At 37.3% G+C, this 22,211-nt stretch overlaps 1 pseudogene; it reads left to right on the top strand.

Annotated features, from left to right (window-relative positions):
* The first annotated feature begins 8,393 nt into the window (after positions 1 to 8,393).
* Positions 8,394 to 22,211, top strand: part of LOC112404831 (lethal(2) giant larvae protein homolog 1-like) — a 121,872-nt pseudogene continuing 108,054 nt past the window's right edge.

Here is a 22,211-nt window from a genome sequence, read left to right as displayed (position 1 = left end):
GTCACAGTACTGATGTGACCTTAACTTAGAAAGCTGACAGAGAAGTGATAGAAATGCAAAGGTAATTCAAGTTCCAACTACCATGGTACTACTCTAGCAGATGAAACTAAATATTTCTCCAATTTCCAGAAATCAAACTTATTCAAGAAAAGCAGACAATGGGATCTTAAGATCAATAAACTAGGGATTAGAAAACAAGATGGCGGAGTAGAAGGACATGCTCTCACTCCCTCTTGCGAGAACACCAGGATCACAACTAGCTGCTGGACAATCATCAACACGAAGACAAGGGAACTCACCAAAAAAGATACCCCACATCCAAAGACAAAGGAGAATGAGATGGTAGGAGGGGGGCAATCACAGTAAAATCAACTCCCATAACTGCTGGGTGTGTGACTCACAGACTGGAGAACACTTATACCACAGAAGTTCACCCACTGGAGTGAAGGTTCTGAGCCCCATGTCAGGTTCACAACCTGGAGTCTGACAACGGGAGGAGGAACTCCTAGAGAATCAGACTTTGAAGGCTAGCCAATGATCCAAAACCTATGGGATGCAGCAAAAGCAGTTCTAAGAGGAAAGTTTATAGCTATACAAGCCTACCTCAAGAAACAAGAAAAATCTCAAATAAACAATCCAACCTTACACCTAAAGAAACTACAGAAAGAAGAACAAACAAAACCCAAAGTTAGCAGAAGGAAAGAAATCATCAAGATCAGAGCAGAAATAAATGAAATAGAAACAAAGAAAACAATAGGAAAGATCAATAAAACTAAAAGCTGGTTCCCTGAGAAGATACACAAAATTGATAAAGCATTAGCCACACTCATCAAGAAAAAGAGGGAGAGTACTCAAATCAATAAAATTAGAAAAGAAAAAGGAGAAGTTACAACAGACACTGAAGAAATACAAAGCATCCTAAGAGACTACGACATGCGACTCTTTGCAGGGCAAAAGTTGAGACACAGATGTAAAGAACAAACGTATGGACACCAAGGGGGGAAAGCGGTGGAGGGGAGGTGTGATGAATTGGGCGATTGGGATTGACATGTATACACTGATGTGTATAAAACTGATGACTAATAAGGACCTGCTGTATAAAAAAATAAAATTCAAAAAATTTTTTAAAGTAAATTAAAAAGAAAATAAGATTATTAAAGGTATTTACTTATTTTAGACTTAGCCCATGCAAAAAAATGTGAAATGGATAATTGGCAGAGGTGATGAAGTTGTCCATGACTGAGGATATTAAGACCACAATAGGCTTTCTAAAGTCAAAGAGCAAATCAAAGTATAATTCAACAATAAAAGGTCATATGTCAAAAAAAAAAAGATCAAAAAACTATAGTCTTTGAGAGGGGTTGGCTAGCTAGTACTATCTTAGGCTTTGTGGGCCATGTGATCTCTGTAACAGCTACTCAATTCCGTCTTTGGGTGTAAAAGCAGCCAGAAACAGTATGTGCATAAATAAATGTAACTGAGTTCCAATAAAACTTTATTTGCAAACACAGGAGGCAACCTGGATTTGGTCCGTGAGCTATACTTGACCAGCCCCTGTTTTATGAGTATAAGAAATAAAAAATAGAAATATATTAAAATTAAATTAAATCCAATCCCAATTACACAGTTAGAAAAGATTACATTTAAACCCAGTTCTGTCAAAGTATGGGCTCTTAACTATTCTTTTTTTCTTTTAGAAACTAGGGCAATGGCTTACCTGATCTCTCAAGATTTTTTGTTCATAATAGCTTTCAGAATTAAAGAAATGAGTTAATTACCATTCCACTGTAAAATGGAGGAAATTGTTGGCTCAAAACCCAGATTATTCAATAGTTAATACCTGGTTAAGCATGAAATTGGTACTCCAGAAATTAAGCTGATAAAAATCAAAGTTTGCAGAAGAGTTAAATTCTGAACCTAATTTGCATATCTTATTAAAATATTTGTTTTATCTGTTTTTCATAACCACCCAATTCAGATTAATTTTACCTATTATTTGGGCCCTGCAGACTCCTGAAACTTTTGGTACACATTTCCATCGAAGTCAGAAACCTACTCAGAGAAGCTTTCATTTCCTTAAGGGAATGGACTGTTCTGCCTGCCACCATCAGGGAGGTTGCTAAAAGCATCATATATTAATGACACGACACTGAATTTCAGAAATAGCTTTACACTATAGAAAACTCACAGCGTTGCAAAGGAAAACAGCAATATAATCCCATTAGCAGATCTTAACTCTGTAACTTCTACCTCCCAAGCTCTCTGATAAGTCAAGATTCAGCTTAAATAAATCTGTAGCAAAATTTATTATCTAAAGTTCTACAATTAATCACAGATATGTCTTCTATCACAAAAAATAAATTATACAAATTTGAGCTTTATAATCCTACAATCCTTTCTTCTGAAAGATTTACAAATATTTTGATAGGATAGGAGACGCTCAATGTATGGAAAAGTCCATTGTGCCCAGTTAGCGCTGATCCGTTATCATTTTCTTGGCTTCCTCATTTTCCTCATTAGTTCTATAGGCTGAGCTGGTTGGAATCACTTTGAATAGAGGTTTATCAAGATTATTGTCCAAGTGGCTAAGAGCACAAAGTCCCAAGGCCAAAACTTAGAGGAGTAAGTTCCAGGTTGCTAGACAGTAATTTTCCTCTGAGTGTTTAGATAGCCCTGAGAGCCAAACACAGAGAAACTAAGGAAACTAGGAGACCTGGAACAGGGAGGGACAAAAACCAGGATGGAACAAAACATGTGCATATGACCTCAGCTGCTTTTAAGCGGCTCCTGGGGTGGGAGGGCATCTGGGTTTAGAGAGTATAGGAAACAGCTGTGAAGGACATGTTTCATACACTACACGGAAAGTCTCTCCCTTCAAATGAAATTAAATAACTTTCTAAGGTTCTCTGCAATTCATGCCTTTTGGGAAATTAAATGGGGATACATTTTTTTTTTCTCATGCACGTTTCAGTATAGAATGCAGTCAGAATACAAAAATTTTATTACACTTAATATTTTTAAAAAACTAAAATTAAGAGCAAAAAAAGAATTTTGATGATGGATAAAATATCTAAAACATTCTGAAAATTATAAATTAGGATATTGAACTTAACAATACGTACTGGAATTATATAAATCATAATATGTTACAGATCCAATATATGAACCCAGCGCAGAAAATGTGTATGCGATTTTTTCCTGCCAAGGCAAAGCTGGGTACACTGTCCGTTCCGTGCTCTATAGTAAAAGAAAAAATGTCTATGCTTTTCAAGAGAGCACTGAAACAAGAGTGTGCACTGATCTGGAAAATCCTCGGGCCTACACTGAGGAATCCCTATCGCTCTTTCAAACCCTTGTGATAATCTAGAGAGATATTTTTCTTAATGAGTGAAAATGGCTTCAAATGACTATAAACCTATGTTAAATTAGCACCCTGTTAACTTAATACAAATAGTATCTTAAGCCAGCTGAAATTAAATGATGACTAAGAAAGATTATTTTGAGACTTACCAGTCTTTTACTAAAAAGAATTTTTATTTCAAGGGATCTATAAGTATCATTTAACTTATCTGATGCTCAAACTTCAAGCAATCTGACTTACCTGGAACACTAATTCAGATATTGAATAGAAATTAGTTTTTTTTCAAAAATTCCCTGAATGGCAAACTGCCGTCAAAAAAGAAGAAAATCTTTACACTCATGCTCTGCTCAGGTAACCTGAAGAGCGCCCCCCATAACTGGGATTAAATAAAGCCAGAGAGTAAAACTTTGGGAGAGCAGGAGACGCTGCAGGTGCCATCAGAAGGAAAAGACAGAACTACGCAAAGCAGAGGGAACCATACAAGCGAAATACTTTGAAATTATTTGTGTGGAAATGAAACATCTTTGTTGTAAATCAAAAGTATTTAACTGCTAGCATAAGAAGATGTATTTTAGGAAATAAGAAAGACGGTGGTTCTCAAATTCAGCATGTATCAGAATTACCCAGAGGACTTCTTACAAAACACAGACTGCTGGGCTCACCCCAAGTTTCTGAATCAGTTGTTCAGAGATGAGGTCCAAGAATTTGCATCTCTAACAAGTTTTCACGTCATGCTGAGGCGGCTTTTCTGAGAACTGCCCTTTGAGAACCACTGATCTAGGGTACAAGACTTCATTCTTTAGCGAAGAACCAGAAAGAGAGAGATAAGCAAAGGAACTCATTCAAAGTGAGAAAATGTAAGCCAAAGGTAGTTCCCTAAATCGACCTACATAGAACTTCATCCTAAAGCACTCAGCGATGTTATTCTGTTATTTCAAACCCGATTTTTTTACACATATAACTAGATTCCTGTGGAACATATTTTTCCAAGCATGTAGAACATTCCTAAAATCAGAAATTTACCTGCTGTTTTATAATGCATTGGCATTATTACCGAACTCAATCTAAGATGTGGCCGCAACCTGTAAGTATGTACCTTGCTTTATGAACTTGTAGATAGGAGATGATTTCCTTAAAAGCTATTTATAAAGCAGGTTCTTTGTTTGTGGGATTGTTTTGGGAGGTTTCTTTCTTTTTTCGGTGTGGGGCTGTCCTGTGTTTAGGTTAGTAAATCAAAGCACATTTAAAATGAACAAAGGGACTTCTATTTAAAGGAATCTTATAGAAAACCCTTTTCTAATGTGAATGATTATTGCATACAAATTTCTCTCTCTGATAAGCTGGATTTTCACGCACCAGCTTTGGCAAAAAGCAAACTTGTCAACATGTTGCTCGTAATATTTCAGATTTGGAAAATTGCTTTCACCTTTTTATTTCTCTCTTGAGGTAATTCTCCTACTTCAAGTTAGCCTCATAAGTCAAATCTTCACATGTGTTACTTTTAATTTCTTTTCATCCTTGAGAAAATGGAAGTATCAAGAGATTCTTCCTTTAGAGTGAAGGGCTTGTTTGAAACTCCAACGCTCCAAGCAAGGCCCTAAGTAGGTCAAATTTCCAAGCTGTAATTTCACCAGACAAATTTGTTTGATTCCCCAAGACAATAAAAGAGGACACAATGCAAGACAGTTTCAACTGTCCAATCTTAACCTTCAAGGTCTTTGTGGTCTACCCAACCCATTCCAACCACCCACTGCATGCTACCATTAGCTTTAGCAGGGACATTCCTTCCAAATTCCGAACTATACACATAAATTTCTCCAGTCTGAATGTCTTCTATCCCCCAGTTTATGTTCTTTCCATCCATCTTCAGGTCCAACTCTACAAGAGCTTCTCCAAACACCCCCCCTCTCAATACTCTCGCCATTTTCTACATTCCTCCTAAATTTCCTTTCTATGTGACTCTATCACATACAGATCACATAAGATCATACCCTGTCTGGTGAAGGAATTTAACTATTTCACTGTCTGCTTTTTATCCTTTACTACATAATCAGTTCTTAGATATTAAGAAGTATGTCATCTTACCCAGCACAGTTCTCCATAGTAGTTACTTCACACATAATTCTTCAATATCCTATGAAAAAGTATTATTCTAGTGCCTTAGAATCCTTATACTCCAGAGTCCAGTTAACTCACCAAAGAGATTTGTAAAGTGGTTCATCTGAGAAAATTTTAGATTTCCTTGAGACTGCTTCACCCAGCAAGAAACATTTGGGCCATTTCTTTGCCATGGCAGAAGGAGAATAAAGTACTAACGTGTGGTATAGCTCTGCTCCTGTGACTGTCTTGTCTTCTCTAAAAGGCCACATTCCATCCATGTCTCCACTGAAAACATTTTGTGCTCCAAGTAACTGAAAGTGTCTGTGGTGATACAACAATGGGCTCCAGTATTATAACGTGGGCATTATATCTCTTCATACACAGACCAGTGTTACGCGTGATGTTTAATCTGATCAACTACCCCAACAGAGACAATTCCCCAAAACACAACATTACCTAGCGTGACAGTTAAGAGTCTGCGCTTTAGAAACAGAGATCTGGATTTGAAGAGTTACTGCCTTTTACTGGTGGTTTAACTTCAGACTAGTTACAATTCCTCCTTAGATGCCAAAGGTGAAAAATGGGATCAGAAACACCTCTGCACAGGCTGCTTTAGAGAATCAACTTAGATCATGTCTGCAAAGAACTTAGCAATATCTGATACAAAGTAGTGGTTGTAGTTGGTATTAATGAGATTTTAGCCAAGCAAATTGAGCTCACAAATAGGACTGTGGAGGCAAAAAGAAAGGATGCAAGACAAGTAGCTAAATACAGGTATTAGCCTTGGCCACACCTGGCTGTTAATCACAAGCCACTGAGTTGCCCCATCTTAGAGGCACCCAGAATTCCTGTTGTTGGTTTTTGAAAGACAAAAAAGCCCTATGAGCAAGATGAAGAGAGCGGGTGTATTCTCCAGCAGAGTGGGCTGCTGAGCAAATATGGCATCCATGAATGGCTGAAAGTATCTCCTACAGCACCCACAGACACAGCTTTCATTTTCTTCTGTTTTTCCTTTTAATTCTTTTCCTCGCCTGATTTGCTCTTTCCCCCTCTAACACTAGCCCTGATCAATGCAGCAGGTCAGGTTGAAAGAATGGACAGCCTCAGAGCCACATACATTTAAACCACTTTAATGCAAATATTGATCGTAAGAGCACAGACACAGGCTGGGATGCGTTTTTTTTAATGGGCATGCTTTTTTTCTGGGGCTGTGCTACCCATGATAAAACAGATCACCATAGATCAGAATCCCACCATCTTCTCGCACAGAAATGCCTAAGGAAATTCGCAAGGTGGGCCACCTTCAGTGCTAAGCTTGTCAGCCTCTCAAGCGCATGCTTCAGTAGTCTGTGGGACCAGAGTTTCTTACCCACTTACACTTCCCTCCTCATACTTCCTAGATGAACTATTCTGAGGCACAATATATCAGAATGGGTGTGGCATGTTGTACCACAAGAGTGGCTGTGCAACAATGCCCACTATAGTACGATATTTAATTCCTGTGTACGTGTACGCAAGATTCTCAAAGCACTGTATCAGAAAGCCAGTGTCCAAGGCATATTTAGCAACAGAATCCAAGTCTGAGCTGAAATCCAAACGCAGAGATCAAGGGCAGGAAGGAATTCTAAGGGCCACTTTGAAATTTGATACTAAAAAGATCTGATATTCTATCTGTAGGCATTTTTAGCTTGGACTAGAGGGGGTAAAAAAAGAAATGAAAGAAAGAAAAAGAAAACCTGTTTGTACAAAGAAAGCCAGCTTGGCCTATTGCCAAGAAACTAGGCGTCATAAACTGGGTGGAGTTTGAAAGCAACACAAACCAAGCTAAAACCAAAGAAAGGAGGGGAAAACAACTCAACTTAAAAGCCCCAAATGAACCCCAGTTGCTTCAAAGCAATGCTAGTTGCTTTCAGATGTTTTTTAATTCTACTTTTCCATGGGCCTGTGGTTTCTGTTGTTGCCTGTTATAACTCTAAAGGAAAATAAAAAGCAGCAACATTCTACCACATTTACCAAGATGGCTGTGGACATGGAAAGAGACGACCATCACAACCTTTGCCTCCATATGAAGAAGCTTGTTTGCTTCTTCTCCAGAGCTTGCCTGGCTACCATTTCTTTCTGCAAAGGCAGAAATGTCATCATAAAGAAGGACAAGCAAGATGTGTACTCCCTGTGGACACAATGTTCTCTGTGGGCTTATCAGCCTAAAAGAGCGCGATAACTGGAGGTGAAGGGGACACCGAGTGGTATGCAAAGTGGGAGGGGAGCAAGGCAGAATGAAGCCTTTGACCTTGGAAGAGCTGAGTACTAGTGAAACGGAGGGAGGGAGGGCGAGGGAGAACTGAATGAGAAATTCCTTGCTGTAATATATTCGGTAAAAATGGGGCTGTCATCTTGAGCTACAAGTTAGAAAGTTATTACTTTTAATATGCCACTACCTTAGGCCTATACTGTTATGTAAAAGAAAAATAACCTTGTGTGACAGTTTAACATTGATCGATGTGCCTGCCAAATGCAAAGAGATAAATAAGCAGGTGATGAATAAACAGCACTTCAAGTAAAGACATTACGCTGCATGCATAAAACGGCGCCAGGCACCTACGAGCTGTGGGTGGCCGAAGGTTGGCCATTTCATGCCCACTCAGTAAAGCAGACTTAATCGCTTCCAATATTTTCTGTTAAAAAGCACGCTTAATGAGCCAATTTCACAGGCCCAGAGAAACTGATTATTATCTCTGAGTTCCAACAGAGTTGGTTGTTTTCCAAGAGCCAGGTTGTTTTGTTTTTTTTTTTTTTTTTCTTGATGGGATAAAAACCTTTTTTAAAAAAGAGAGAGAGAGCAAGAGAGAAAGGGAGCGATAGAAAGAGGGGGAGCGACAGAGCCAGCCAGAGGGCACAGGAAGCCTGCTCACAGGGGCGAGGTGGCCACTAGATGGCAGTGTTACCCCGCAGTCAGCGCCCCAGACGAGGCTCGGAACTGGACAGGAGGCTTCGGCTGAAAGATGGCACGGTAAATAAAGCTGAAAGCAGCTGCCTGAAGAGTTCATACCCTACCCTCCGCCCTCCGTGGACCCTTTGTCCACAATTATTCCATCCGCCAGCCCGTACAAGGCGAAGAGACAAAAGGGGCAGTCCCCGAATGGCCTCCCTCGTGCTAACAGCCCAGGTCTCTGATTACTCTTCTCTGCAGCAGCGTTTCACAAAGTACCGAGGTCCTTTACCCGGTTAGGCTTAGTTCTCCCTGGTGTTTTTCGCCGGGAGGGGTTTGCAATCGCTGTACCTCTCACAAGGGGCTTAAATCCCAGGACGACTAGCAATTTAGCTTTTCACCATTTACTTTGGGGCAGATTCCTTTTTTCTTGCCTCTTTTTCTTACACATTCTTTTTTGCCCTTTTAGTAAAAAGTGTGGAGGAAAGGAATTCAGTCTCAAAGACATATAGGGCCTAGAGAAAAGACTGGGAGAAGGGGAGGGGAGAAAACACCCCCCTTAGGAAGCCAGTTGGCCTTCAAACAGCATGATTTCGCGTCTTCCTTCAAGTACACAACAACATGGTAAAAGCCACAGAAGCAAAGGGTTATTTTCACAGACTGCAGTTATTCAGTCACCACTAAGAGGGAAGACCCAGCAACCAGATCTCAGCATATAATTAACTCAGATATTAAAAAAAAAAAAAAGAAAATTTGAAATGAACTGTTGTTAGGTTCTAAATTGAGATGCAAGTTAATTATTTATGAATATTCATAGAAAACTTGAACAATTTCCAAACTTGGCCTTTAATTTCTCATCAGTTAACCAAATAATTGATGGGGATTTTTTTTTTTGGTAGGATAAATTTTTCTAGATGTGCAATGCAGCTATCAAATCCATTAAGCTTTTTGGAATTCATTTTGTCTTTTGACGAATCAAAAGGGAATGGACGTTGGTGATAGAGAAAAAAATCATTTTCATCTCTTATCTTTTCCTTCTAGTCACCTATAAGAGAAGAATGAAATCATACTCAGCAAAGATTGGGCAATCATGAGAAAGAAAATGGGGGTATTTGAGGAACTTTCAGAAGAAGCAGATAAAATTCAACTTTCTGTAGGTGGATGGGAAGTGTTTCGAGATGGGGAGGTGGGCACAGAAATGGAACTAGTTAGAGTAAGAAGGTACCCAACTTCCAAGAACTTATTATAGGTCACTGCTGCCACTATTCTCATTCAGTTACTCTGGACAACAGCAACAAAAACCCTATATGGCCCCAAGTTTCACTTTAACATGCCAGTCCCTGCCTACCCTCCATCACCGAGGCACCCACCCCCCTCTCCACATTTCAACCTCTTCCATCCCACTGCCATGGGGCAAGCTCCCTCTTCCTAAAGAAGCCAGCTACCAACCAGAAAAACTCACCTCTGCTGAAATATTAACCATCAGCTACATGGGATTTTCCCACTGACGGCAGAAAATACAGCCAGTTATTAATTAAAGTACAGCCAGCTGTACTTTAAAGTACAACTAAAGTACAGCCAGCTATTCATTAGGGTCACTCAAAAGAAAAGTCAAAATGGCAAACACATCTGAATACTTCAGTTAAGTCTTCCACTGAACACAAAATGCAGCAAACAAAATTAAAGGGTTAAAAGGAATGCGTGATAACCCATATCAGAAATCTGTCATTTTGGTGATTTAATTCACCCATAAAAATCCTGTCCTGTTCTATGCCAGGCACTGTGCTGGGTGCTAGAGACAGAGGACAAAGGCTGGTGCGTTGCCCTCAAGGAGCTCACTGGCTGGTGGCTCCAGCACAGCGACAGAACAGAGAACCACCGGGTGCCCAGAGGTGGAGCCCTTGCCCAAACTTGGGAGGTCCTGAGGGCTACTACAATTGGGGGTGAGTTGGTAGAGGGTAAATTAGTTTCCTAGGGCTTTCCTAACAAATTACCATAAACTGGTTAGCTTAAAATGACAGTGCTGGAGGCTAGGCAGTCTGAAATCAAGCTGTTGGCAGGGTTGGTTCTTTCTGTAGGCCAAGAGGGAGAAACCATCCCATGCCTCCCTCCTAGCTTCTGGTGTTGCAGCAATCTTTGGCGTTCCCTGCCTTCTAGATGTATCACTCCAATCTCTGCCTCTGTCTTCAGAAGGTCTTCTCCCCTGTGTTTCTCTCTTTTTCTCATAAGGACGTCAGTCATATTGCATTTAGGGGCCCACTCTAATGCAGTATGAATTCACTGTAACTAATTACATCTGCAAAGATCTTATTTCCTAATAAGGTAACATCCTGAGATTCCTGGTGAACACGAATGGGCGGGCGGGGGAGGTGGGGGGAGATACTATTCAACCCAGTACAGAGGACATTTCAGGCAAGGATGCCAGAGGCCACCGAGCATCCTAAAAATTTTAAGTGGTTCCTTGCCGTCACAGAGTAAGATGCAGGGGAAGTGCAGAAAAAGTTAGATTTGAAAAGGGAGGCTGAAATGGATCAAAAAGGATCTCGTGTGATATATTAAAGAGTATGAACACTGCACTGAAAGGTGGTTAAAAAAAACAGGTGGGTTTTAAGTAAGTAAATATTAAAAACACACTCTGGCAGGAGTATAGATATTTAGAAAGAAGCACAGTTAGAAGCAGGGATACTGGCTGGGGTGGTAGTTGCACTAATGCAGGGTGAGACTCTATAATAACACGGTGTCAGGGCGGATGAAGGGAGGGAACACAGGTGACATTTTTTTTTTAAATTAATAAATTGTAATTGACAGAATCTTAAGTCGGTCGAATTAACAAAATATATGTTGTTGCAAAATGAGGGTGTCGGAAGCTGAGAAGGGCCCTAAACTTGACCCAGAATTCTGCCATGAGCAAAGACAGTGACCATCAATTCTTTAAGCAAAGTCAGAAATAGATTTTTAAAAAGAAACAGACTTGAACACGTTGAAAATTGGTTCAATTTTGTGTATGTTGAAAATATACATATATATACACATATATATACAAAAGTTGGTATATGTACAAGAGAGGCTGGGATGGAAATGCAGATTGCGATGAAGAGCCCTCAAATTAGGTTTGATCAGGAGCTCCCTGAGAGGGCAGGAGAAGAGGCACAAGATAAGAGAGAGCTGGAAGAAGGAAGGAACAGTTCTCAGTGCCAAATGCTGAAAAGAATTCACAATAGGACTTCGAGAAATTCAGAGAAGAGAATGGAAGAAAGGATATTTAGACAGTGAGTCCCCCCTTCCTGACACTTGGCTCTAGAGGGGGAAAGGAGAGACAGAGCAGATGGTAATGGCAATACTGGAAAATAAAGGCAGATGTCACTGAAGGACGGGTTGATGTTTTATTTGCTTGCTTAAAGAGTTAAGCAGTTTTATATATAGATATGAAAGTCCTGTAGAAAGGAAGAGGATAAAAAGACAAGTGTAACAAGGAATAATCAAGAATGTAAGACAAACCCATCAGACCTGGGTTATCTATCTCACAGAGTTGTTGAGAGGATAACATGAGATAATGATGGGAAATCACTTTGAAAAATCAAGTTGGAATGGTGCAAATTCAGTTACTATTTTAATAATGGTGTTTTCAGTGATGAAGTCTTAAATGCGTGATAGTTTTTGTTTTTATTAAGTTGGCATAATCTGCAGAAGCTAGAACTGTCAACACAAACCCCCACTCTCCCCTGTTCAGGCCCGATACAGACACTCTGAGGCTCTCCTTGTCTAAACGCCATCCCATGCAGCGAGGTTTCACTGCAGAGAAAGAGAGAGCATTTGGAGATTTGGCACGATTCAATATTCTTCCTTTTTCCAACATAGAAACCATGGTATATGATACCAAAACTGTACTTTCCAAAACTCATCATAGACATATATTTCCTAGATTTATATCAATTAGACTAAGGTTTCACAAGTCTATAAAGAAGCGCACTGCAAAGCTTTCCCTCCCTGTGGCATAGTAGTGGATTTCTACTCTGACACACTCACGGAAAACACCATTACAATACTTAGTTGATAACTAAGGTGAGGCTTTCACCCTTTTCCAAGATCTCTAAATAATGAAGATACAGCTACAGACAGCAACTTGACCCACTAAAGAGATTATGAAGAGGGAGACAAAGAGCAGGAATTCCACTCTAGACAGAACACTTCATTAAAAACAATCCTCAATAAATATTGAAACAAAGGTACTTCTCTCTCATTTATCACCAACCCACTCACCTTTTACTCATTGATATGTTCAATGACCAGTGTGTTTGCAGTACTTATAAGTCCTCATGTTCTATCTTAAGTGGTCAGAAAAATGATCGTAAAACAAGATCCTCAATTGCAATAAATAGAACACTACACATTTAATACATGCCAGCAAAATGGGCTGCAATATTAAGTCAAATAAGACCAGAATTCAATTCAATTCAGAAAAAAAAAAAACCCTGAAGCACCAAGCTAATCGTCAGCTCTGATTTTTTTCCCCAGTGTATGAAATGTATATGCTCATAATTAATGTGACATACGAGGAGAGTTTGTATGGAAATACCAAAGGAAAGTTAATGCAATGCACGTGATTCTTATCAACCCTAATATAGCAGAAGCTCCTATCCGTTTCATCAAGGTTCAAAACATTTTAAAACATAGTCAGAGTAGTTCAAATCAATTCTCTGCTTTCTGTGTAAATTCAGAAAAAAAAGTGTTATTTCTGAGATCTAAGATTTAAGCTAAGAAACAAACACATGAAGGTCACAGAACTGCCAAAAGTGCAGATATAGCAATGGCTCTAATTATGCATTAATCTTACATATTCTATACATGAGTACAGAAAAACTCAATTGCTGCTGTATTTAGAAAACTAAAATAATGCATGCAATTAGAAAAGGAAAGTAACTTAAGAGTGGACACAAAACATAATTTTCAGAAAATGCAAAAACATACAATAGATTCGCTACTTGAGTTTCTCAAATGGAGACTTCTACTTGAAGTCCTGAATTACGAGAGATATAAATTTCTCCATAATATTAAGAACAATTACCCATGATTTTTTTTAATCTATAAAGTGAGGAGATGCCATTTTCACATTATTTTTATAGAATTATTAGGATAGGAATAAGTAAACTGATTGGTCAAGAGATTATCCTTATATTGAGATAAAGACTATAATTAAAGAGAGATCTCTGTGAAGGGTCATAATAATCAAGATAATATCTTGGTTAATACACTTTAGAAGCAAAACTAACAAGCACTGCCAGTATGCTATTACACTCTCCTACATAAATACTGTGATTCTGTCTGTGAAGCACATTGGTATGAAGTGCCAAGATTTCCATATTTAATGTATTCCCAAAAAGTCCAGATTAAAATATATTAATATTTTATAGGAATATATACATGTAATATATATAAAATGTGTGTGCAGGTACATGTATCCCTCCCCCCACCAGGGATTGGGAGGAAAAGCTGTGGCTTTTTTTGTTCTGAATAGATTACCTGTGCCTGTGTTTTCATTTCTTACTCTCTTTTAATTCACAGATGAGTACGCACTAGTCCATTAAAAGTATGTAAGGGCCCAGTGCACCAATAACTAATCTTGACTGAATTTAACACTATATCTATATCCACGTAAAATGTTTTAAAGTCTATCATATTTGAAAATACTCAAAGATGTACTCCGAGACTGTTTATCCAGGTGATAGCCTGGAACATAGCAGGTGCTCAACAAAGGCTTGTAGAGAGAGAAGAAGAATGTGACAACAGGGAGACGTCACCATCCCCATGTTAGGTACTGCACTCTTCCTTTCTGAACCCTCCCTTTGACAGCCAGTTAAAAACAACCAGTTAACTTCTCATCAGTTAGCAGATTCCACTCCGTATACCTTACTACAGGCACCTTAATGGGTATCCCTTTAAAAAGTGAAAACAAAAACAAAAACAACCCTACTTGATAAGAGTGTCTTAAATGGTGACATCAAAGAATCTGCGGTATTACATGGATAAGAGTATAGAGCTAGGTGAGCCTTAGCCCCTTCAAATGTCCTGTGCGCACCTGACTTCACTCAGAGATACACCTATCCTGGAAATTCAAGCGGAAAGGGATGGGATCACGTTATTTATCAGGCAACACTGTGGATTTAGCTATTTCTTACCACTTCAATTTTTTCTAAACCAAAGAAATGTTCAGTTTCAAACTTTACTTTAATCCCTTTGATAAGAATATCTTGGAAACTGGAATAATAAGTATCAAAAGAATAGATTGTAATTATACCCCAATAAAGATGTTTTTAAAAAAAAAAAGAATAGATTGTATGATTTTTTTTCTTTTTTTTTAGCTTTCGTAACATGGAATACCAAAACGCCATTAAATTTTGAGCCTGAGGAAATATACATCCTAACAAAAGGGTCAGATTTCCACACCACTAGGCAGGTCTATTGGAAGCTGTGTTCACTCCCAGCGCAGGAAGTTACAAATTTTAACTCTCTGTTTCCTCACCTAAAAAACACATAGAAGTAAACCTCAAAAGTTTGTATTGAGGATTGCAAGAATGATTTTTATAGATTAATCCAGGTATTCTATATATGTTAGACTTTCTCCTTGACCTTTTCTCATTAAAAAGAAAAAAAATTCTATACTTCACTGCTTTCTTAAACAAGATAAAAGTAACAAAACTAATTTTCCTTGACTTTTCCCAGCCAAGTGATAGGAATACATTATTTTATAATATAACCATAAAATAGTGCTTGGCTTACATTTTTAAAAACTTACACAAAATTTCTGTTTTCATCATTTATGGAGAATAGTTTTCCAAAGTATATTTTTTCCCTCGTTTTTAATAAAATTACAAACCTGATAACTAAAATATGCATATTACAGTAATTTTAAAAATACATTAAAAAAGCACAAAGAAGAAAATTAAAATCACCCATAATCCTCTTACGCAGAGATGGTTATTGTTAATTTGGGGATCTTTATTTCCACTCTAGTAATTTGAATGGGATAATTCTCTGCATGTCGCTCTGTAACCTTTCTACATTTCTTAACATTTTATGGACATTTTGAAGGCCTGAATATTCTTAAACATTCTACATAATATACACTATGAAGATCATTTTTATGGCTGCCTATTATTTTATTTCCTGGATATACCATAAATTATTTAATTGAAGCCATACTGTTAAACATTTAGGGTTGTTGTTGTTTTTAAGCAAGGTTGATATATTGAACCACCGTGTACCCATGACCCAGCTTCAACCATTATCAGCTCATGCGTCAGTATTATTTCTTCTATACCCTCACCCATTCCCCACTTTACCTTTAAAAGATAAAAACTTTTTAAAAAACATAACCACAATACCATTATCACACCTCAAAAAATTAACAGTAATTCTTTCATATCATCAAACACCCAAGCAATGCTCAAAAACCCTTGATATTCCCTCCTTCCCTCTTTCTCCCCCTACTGCCTCTCTTAATTGCTCAAATCAACATCCAAATAAGGTCCACACATGGCAAATGATCAATAAACCTCTTTTAATCAATAGATTCTTTTCCATCTGTTTTTTTAAATTCCCTTGCAACTTATTTGTTGGAGGGAAAGAAGAAAAATTGGTCAGTGGATCTAGAGTATTGCTTGTGTCTTGGAGTTTGCTGACTGCGACATCATCGGGTCATTTAACATGCACCTCTATCAACTATATTTCCTAGATATAGGAACTTAGAATTCTGCTCAGATTCAGGTTCCATGTTTTGGTAATACTATTTCATAGGTGGCATGGTGAGCTGCCATCAGGTGGTACATAATATTGGACTGCCTGTCTTTCAACTGATGTCAGTAGCCATTGATAATCAATACCTAAGGTCTGTTAATCACTATTAGAGTGGTAATATTCTAATTAAAATAGTTTTGCTAATATAAATAATATACAATAGGGACTTCCCTGGTGGTTGGGAGTCCGCCTGCCAATGCAGGGGACACGGGTTCGAGCCCTGGTCCGGGAGGATCCCACATGCCACGGAGCAACTGGGCCCATGCGCCACAACTGCTGAGCCTGTGCTCTAAAGCCCACAAGGCACAGCTGCTGAGCCTGCACGCCTAGAGCCCACGCTCCGCAACAAGAGAAGTCACCACAGTGAGAAGCCCACACACTGCAAGGAAGAGTCGCCCCCGCTCGCTGCAACTGGAGAAAGTCCGCGCGCAGCGGCGAGGACCCAACGCAGCCATAAATAAATAAATTAATTAAAAAAAACTTTTTTAAGTTAAAAAAAATAATAATATACAATAGTTAAAATCTTACAGTTAAATATTTGTTCACATCTATGTGTGCATGTTTATATTTAAGAAAAATTCCTAAAAAATTAAATATCTGAATTAAAATAAATTTACATTTGAAAATTTACATTACTATACATACTGCCCAACTTACTGCCCTCCAGGAAAGTTATAACTAAAGTGAATCCCAGTGTTGGGTTACTACTGTTTTAAACGTTTCTGTTAATTTATCAAAACTGTGGTACTCATTGTGGTTTACTTTGCAATATTTTGCTTACCAATAGGACTAAGCATCCTTTCCTTAAATTTAAAGTTGTATTTCTTCTTTTGTGAATTGTCAGCTCTTGTTCTTTGATAAGTTTTTTCGTTGGGTGTCCGTGTTTTTTCTTTTTTTCCCCCTGGTTTCTTAAATATATTTACTGAAGTGTTATGGAAACATGATCTGTGATGAGTAGTGGTACTATAATATATAAAGACTCCATGTACCTGTAACATCCAATTGTTCTCCATGCTGTGTTTGCCCAGCCTAACATTTTATTCAAGATCCTGGTCAAAAATGGCAAAGCAGACACCTGCAAAACACGCTGAACATGACAAACGATTTCAGGGAACAGCATTTTAATTCATCACAATGAAGGACTGAGGTAACCGGCCTGGTCTACCATTATGCTCAGCAAATGATTTTCATTCCAAATCTGTTTTCCTCTTATAATTTAAACATTATGCCAATTTATTTCTCAATAGTATTATGCTTAAAGAACACAGAACATTATATACACTAAATTGAGTATGGCTTAAAAAAAAAATCCCTGTACCACCATGTAAAAATGATAGTTTCATTTACCTCTTTGCTTTGCAAATATTCTTTTCCCCCACAAAGAATGATAAGCAATAAGTATTTTTATTATGATGTACTTAAAAGGTAATAAGGAGGATTTCACAGTTGAATCACTACAGATACAGAGGTTTACTACTGTCATTTAAAAGCCCTGTACAGATCACATGCCTTAGAACAGGCTCTAATTCTGGAATAAATAACCACAGAAGCAGTCATGCACATTCAGTCCAACTTTCCAAATACACCTTTCTGAAAAGAGGAGTTAAAAGTAATTGAAAGTCTAGGAATGACACATTAGACTTATATAAGCCCAAATCTAAAATTAGAAACAGTAATAATATTTAGTAGAAGTAGAAGGTTAAACCTACATAGGTGGGGAAAATACTTAGAACTGAATGAAGTAGCTAAAAAATACAATTAAGTCTTTGCCACATCAGTATTCACATTTGTGCATTAGGACCATGCAAATAAAATTAATTAGTGCTCAAGTCATTTAGTTACAATGGTTTCCCCATTTCAAGCATACATAATGCATAATGGAGACAATACAGTCTCTTATAAAGAATAGAAAAGCAAGGAAAGAGGGAGAGAAGGAAAGAAGGAAGTGAAGAATAGAGGGAGAAAGGGAGAAAAGAAGGGAGGAAAACTTGCTGAGAAAATATTTTTCATTTCAGAGAAAACCATCTTTCAATTATATAATAATTAAATAATCACATGATCATTTCATTATAATCATCCCCATAACGGTCTTTAGTTAAAATCAAAGAAAAGTCCACCTTGGAATTTTAAGATAATCCTCATGTAATATTTAAATAAACCCAAATATTTCACACTAATTTCCTTAATAGATTACAGATTGGCACAATTGAAAATGTAGTCAAAATTCTAAACTATTTCAAAAATAAAAATAAATCCTCACCTCCTTGGAAATGGAAAAATGGTCCTCAAGAACAGTTATTTGAATCATGTCCTATCAAATAGGGTGAGAAAGGCCTAACCATGTGAGCCTAACCACTGTTTAAGCTTGCACAACTCTGTATGAGAGGGAGTAGGTAACAAGTGCACCTCCCTCTTAGAGCTACTTTAAAGATTCAATAAAATAATGCATGTAAATACCTTCATACAGTGATTGACATAGATGTGCTCAGTGAACATTATTGCTGTTATCAGAGTGGTGATCATCGCCATTATATCATCCAAAGTGTCTGGAAAGTTTTACATCAAAAGAGTTTTCCATAAAAATACCTGACCTATAGAAAATTTCTGCTCATCTGCCTTATTACATAGTATATCTGTTTTAAACTAAGTGTTTTAATGGTAGCCATAAAGTAAAATCAGTAGTTCTCAACAGGGGTGGGGGGATTATTTTGCCCCCCAGGGGACATTTGTCAATGTCTGGAGACGTTTTTGTTTGTCAAAAAGCAGTGGTTGGCCGCTGAGGAGGTGTTGCTACTGATATCTAGTGGGTAGAGGCCAAGAACCTACAGAGCACAGCCGCCAACGACAGAGAACTATGGTGCCCAAATGTTACCAGTGCTGAGGGTGAGAAACCATGCAGTGAAGTCAACACATCTAAAAAGAAATATTCAGGCCTTCCCCAAAACAAGTATTTTTTGAAATCTCCAATGTACTTTCCTAATTTATATTTAACTGCAATTGGATTCAGACACAATTTACACAAATTCACTTGACGAAATAGGACTGACAAGACGTACTGTCTCACAAAGCATAGTTTCATAATCAGAGTTAAATAATTGCCCATTTCAATATCCATGAATTTATCATTCTTTTCTTAAGTAATCTAGTAGCTTATTTATACCTTTCGGGGAAATTCTTAAGAGGCAGTAGTAATTTCTTACATTTGATGGTTAATATTTAGAATGTATATTTTTTGTTCTAATGATTTCAGTAGGAGAAACAGTATACTGTGAATACATATTAGCCATATGGAAAAGACAATGAGGTTTAGTAATTAAAACTGAAAAGGTAAAGAACTATGCAGTAATTAGAACACTGATTAATCAGCTGATAATTTTATCTTGATTAATGCTGCTGGTTTCTCTTCTTATTGACCTAGGAAAGGTAGGTTTAGACCAATTAAATATAAATTATTCTCCTTTTTTCACATTCTGGGAAGCTTCCAGTATTCTAAGTCACACTACATTTATAAGAAGTACTATTGAAATGCTCTTACTAAATTGGGCAGCTCAACAAAAGATAGAATTAGGTTCATGTTCCAAACATGTGATGCTTTTATCTAAGGCTAAATTATACTGGTTTATTTCAATATTATCCAGGGAGTATTAAAATTAGAATAAATTGCTATTTTTAAAAATCCTCTGATAACATTCAAACAGTTAATAAACAACTAGACACCTTATTCGCCTTACCATGTCTAACATGAGAAATTGAGAGAACTGAAGTTGAAGAATAAAAGTAGTTTTTATATTCAGGGTCTCACTTCATGGAACCTATGCTGGTTAATGGGGAAAAAATTGTTCTAGTATTAAGGAGATACATTCATTAATTCTTAGCCAATCAGTTTTCTATTTTTTTTCTTTTGCACTCTTACAGGCTTTATTGAGATAGAGTCAACATATAACATTGTGTAAATTTAAGGTGTACAATGTGATGATCTATGTGTATAATGCAAAATGATTACCACAGAAGGATCATTAACACATCCACCACCTCATATAGTTACCAATTTTTGCCTGTTTGCATGGTGAGAACTTTTAAGGTCTACTCTCTTAGCAACTTTCAAGTACGCAATATTGTTAACCATAGTCATCATGCTTGACATGAGATGCCCAGAACCAACACTCACCATTTATTATATGTTTAATATATGCTGTGCTTTAAGTAGATTGTATCACTTAATTCTCATTGCTCTATGGAGTAGGCACCATTATTCCCATTTACTGTTAAAGAAACTGGACTCTGGGGTGACCAGTTTGCCTGCAGGTACACAGCTGGAATGGGGTAATTTGCAAGCTTCTATGGGGCACAGGAAAGTGAATAAGACAAACCAAGTACTCAATGACTATATGTCGCATAGGGTAAAGCCGATATGCAATAACTGTATTTATTTATTGTATCTAGCCAGAACTAGATATTAAAGTTACCATTTGAGATAAGCATTTTAAAAATTGTTATATCTACTTCGGTTAAATTTAGTTGTTTGTATTCTTTTAAGACTTTTAAGAATACGTGGCTTTATAGTATTATAAAGAGATCAAACTTATACATATATATATATATATATATATATATAGACACATACACACCACCAATGTTTCTTTGAGGCCTTAGAAGTCATATGAAGGTGATGTTATAATAAAAACAGCAACCACAGAAAAACAGCATTACCTAACTATCATTATTTGAGCATTTTCTCTGAGCGAGGCACTTTGACAAATGTTGATATTTATTGCATGATTAATCCTCAGTCTAGTGAGCTAGGGTCTATTTTAGCCTCGTTTCATAAATGGGGAGCCAAAGAAGGGTGAAAAAGAAGGCAGGATATGTTGGGATTGAACTCAGGAAGACTGACCCCACTGTATCTGTTGAAGGTAACTAAAGCATAGGGTCAGTGAGGAGGGTGTGTGGGACCACATGCTGAAGGATCTGTGGGCACTGTGCAATGAATATATACTTAATTGCGTTGCCTATGTCGAACTATTAAAGGTTGAAAACAGGAGAAGTGAATTTTTTATAATATGAACAATACTGTAGTAAATTACCACTATCAGCAGTATGAAAGAGGAACTGGCAAGCTACAGCCCTACAATTTGCTTATCTCCTTTCAGCCTCATGGTGTGTGTGTGTATGTGAAGAACAGATAAGTCACTATGGGGAGGGGTGAGATAGGGGTAGGGGATTAAGAGACACAAACTACTGTGTATAAAATAAATAAGCAACAAGGATATATTGTACAGCACAGGGAAATATAGCCATTATTTTGTAATAACTTTAAATGGAGTATAATCTATAAAAATATTGAATCGTGATGTTGTATACCTGAAACTAATACAATACTGTAAATCAACTATACTGTAATTTTTAAAGTCAATATGGCTGGAGGCGAGAATAACTGGAAGGCAAACATAGGAAGAGGAGACTGGAAAGGTAGATTAGGTCAAGATCCTGTAGGACCTTGATCGCTAATAATTTAACCTTTATTTTGTAGGCAGGCTTTATCGTATTTACGATCAAATATTGTTATATGCTCAATTATGTTTCCCTTAGTATCTAGCATTGGATTGTACACGTGGTAGACAAACAGTAAATGATTTTATTAATCTATTAATAATTGTTACTTTATTAATTAAGCATTAATTTATTATTTTACCTGTAGAGGACTTGATCTAATCAAAACCAACAGAAACATGGATTTCTATGAAAATATAACCTATGTCTAGAAAATAATAACCTTCATGTTCTACAAAATCAGACAGTAAAACTGACAGATTTTAAGATTATAACCCATGAAACTTATAACTAGAGCACATCAATTTAAAAAATCCTAATTTTTAAAATACGTGCACAGTTTAAAAGACATTAAATACCTAACAAATAAGGAAATACTATGACAAATATGGGACTTTACTTTTAAATAATTATGGGTAAAGGTAACTTGATGGGAGCATAAGGAAAGCTTCAGACTGCTGAATGATGTGAAAAGGA

Source organism: Neophocaena asiaeorientalis, unplaced genomic scaffold (assembly GCF_003031525.2).
Source record: "Neophocaena asiaeorientalis asiaeorientalis breed wild unplaced genomic scaffold, Neophocaena_asiaeorientalis_V1.1 scaffold100, whole genome shotgun sequence".
NCBI classification, from domain to species: Eukaryota; Metazoa; Chordata; class Mammalia; order Artiodactyla; family Phocoenidae; genus Neophocaena; species Neophocaena asiaeorientalis.
Note: the sequence above shows the minus strand (reverse complement) of the source record. Positions and strands in the feature narration are given on the sequence as shown.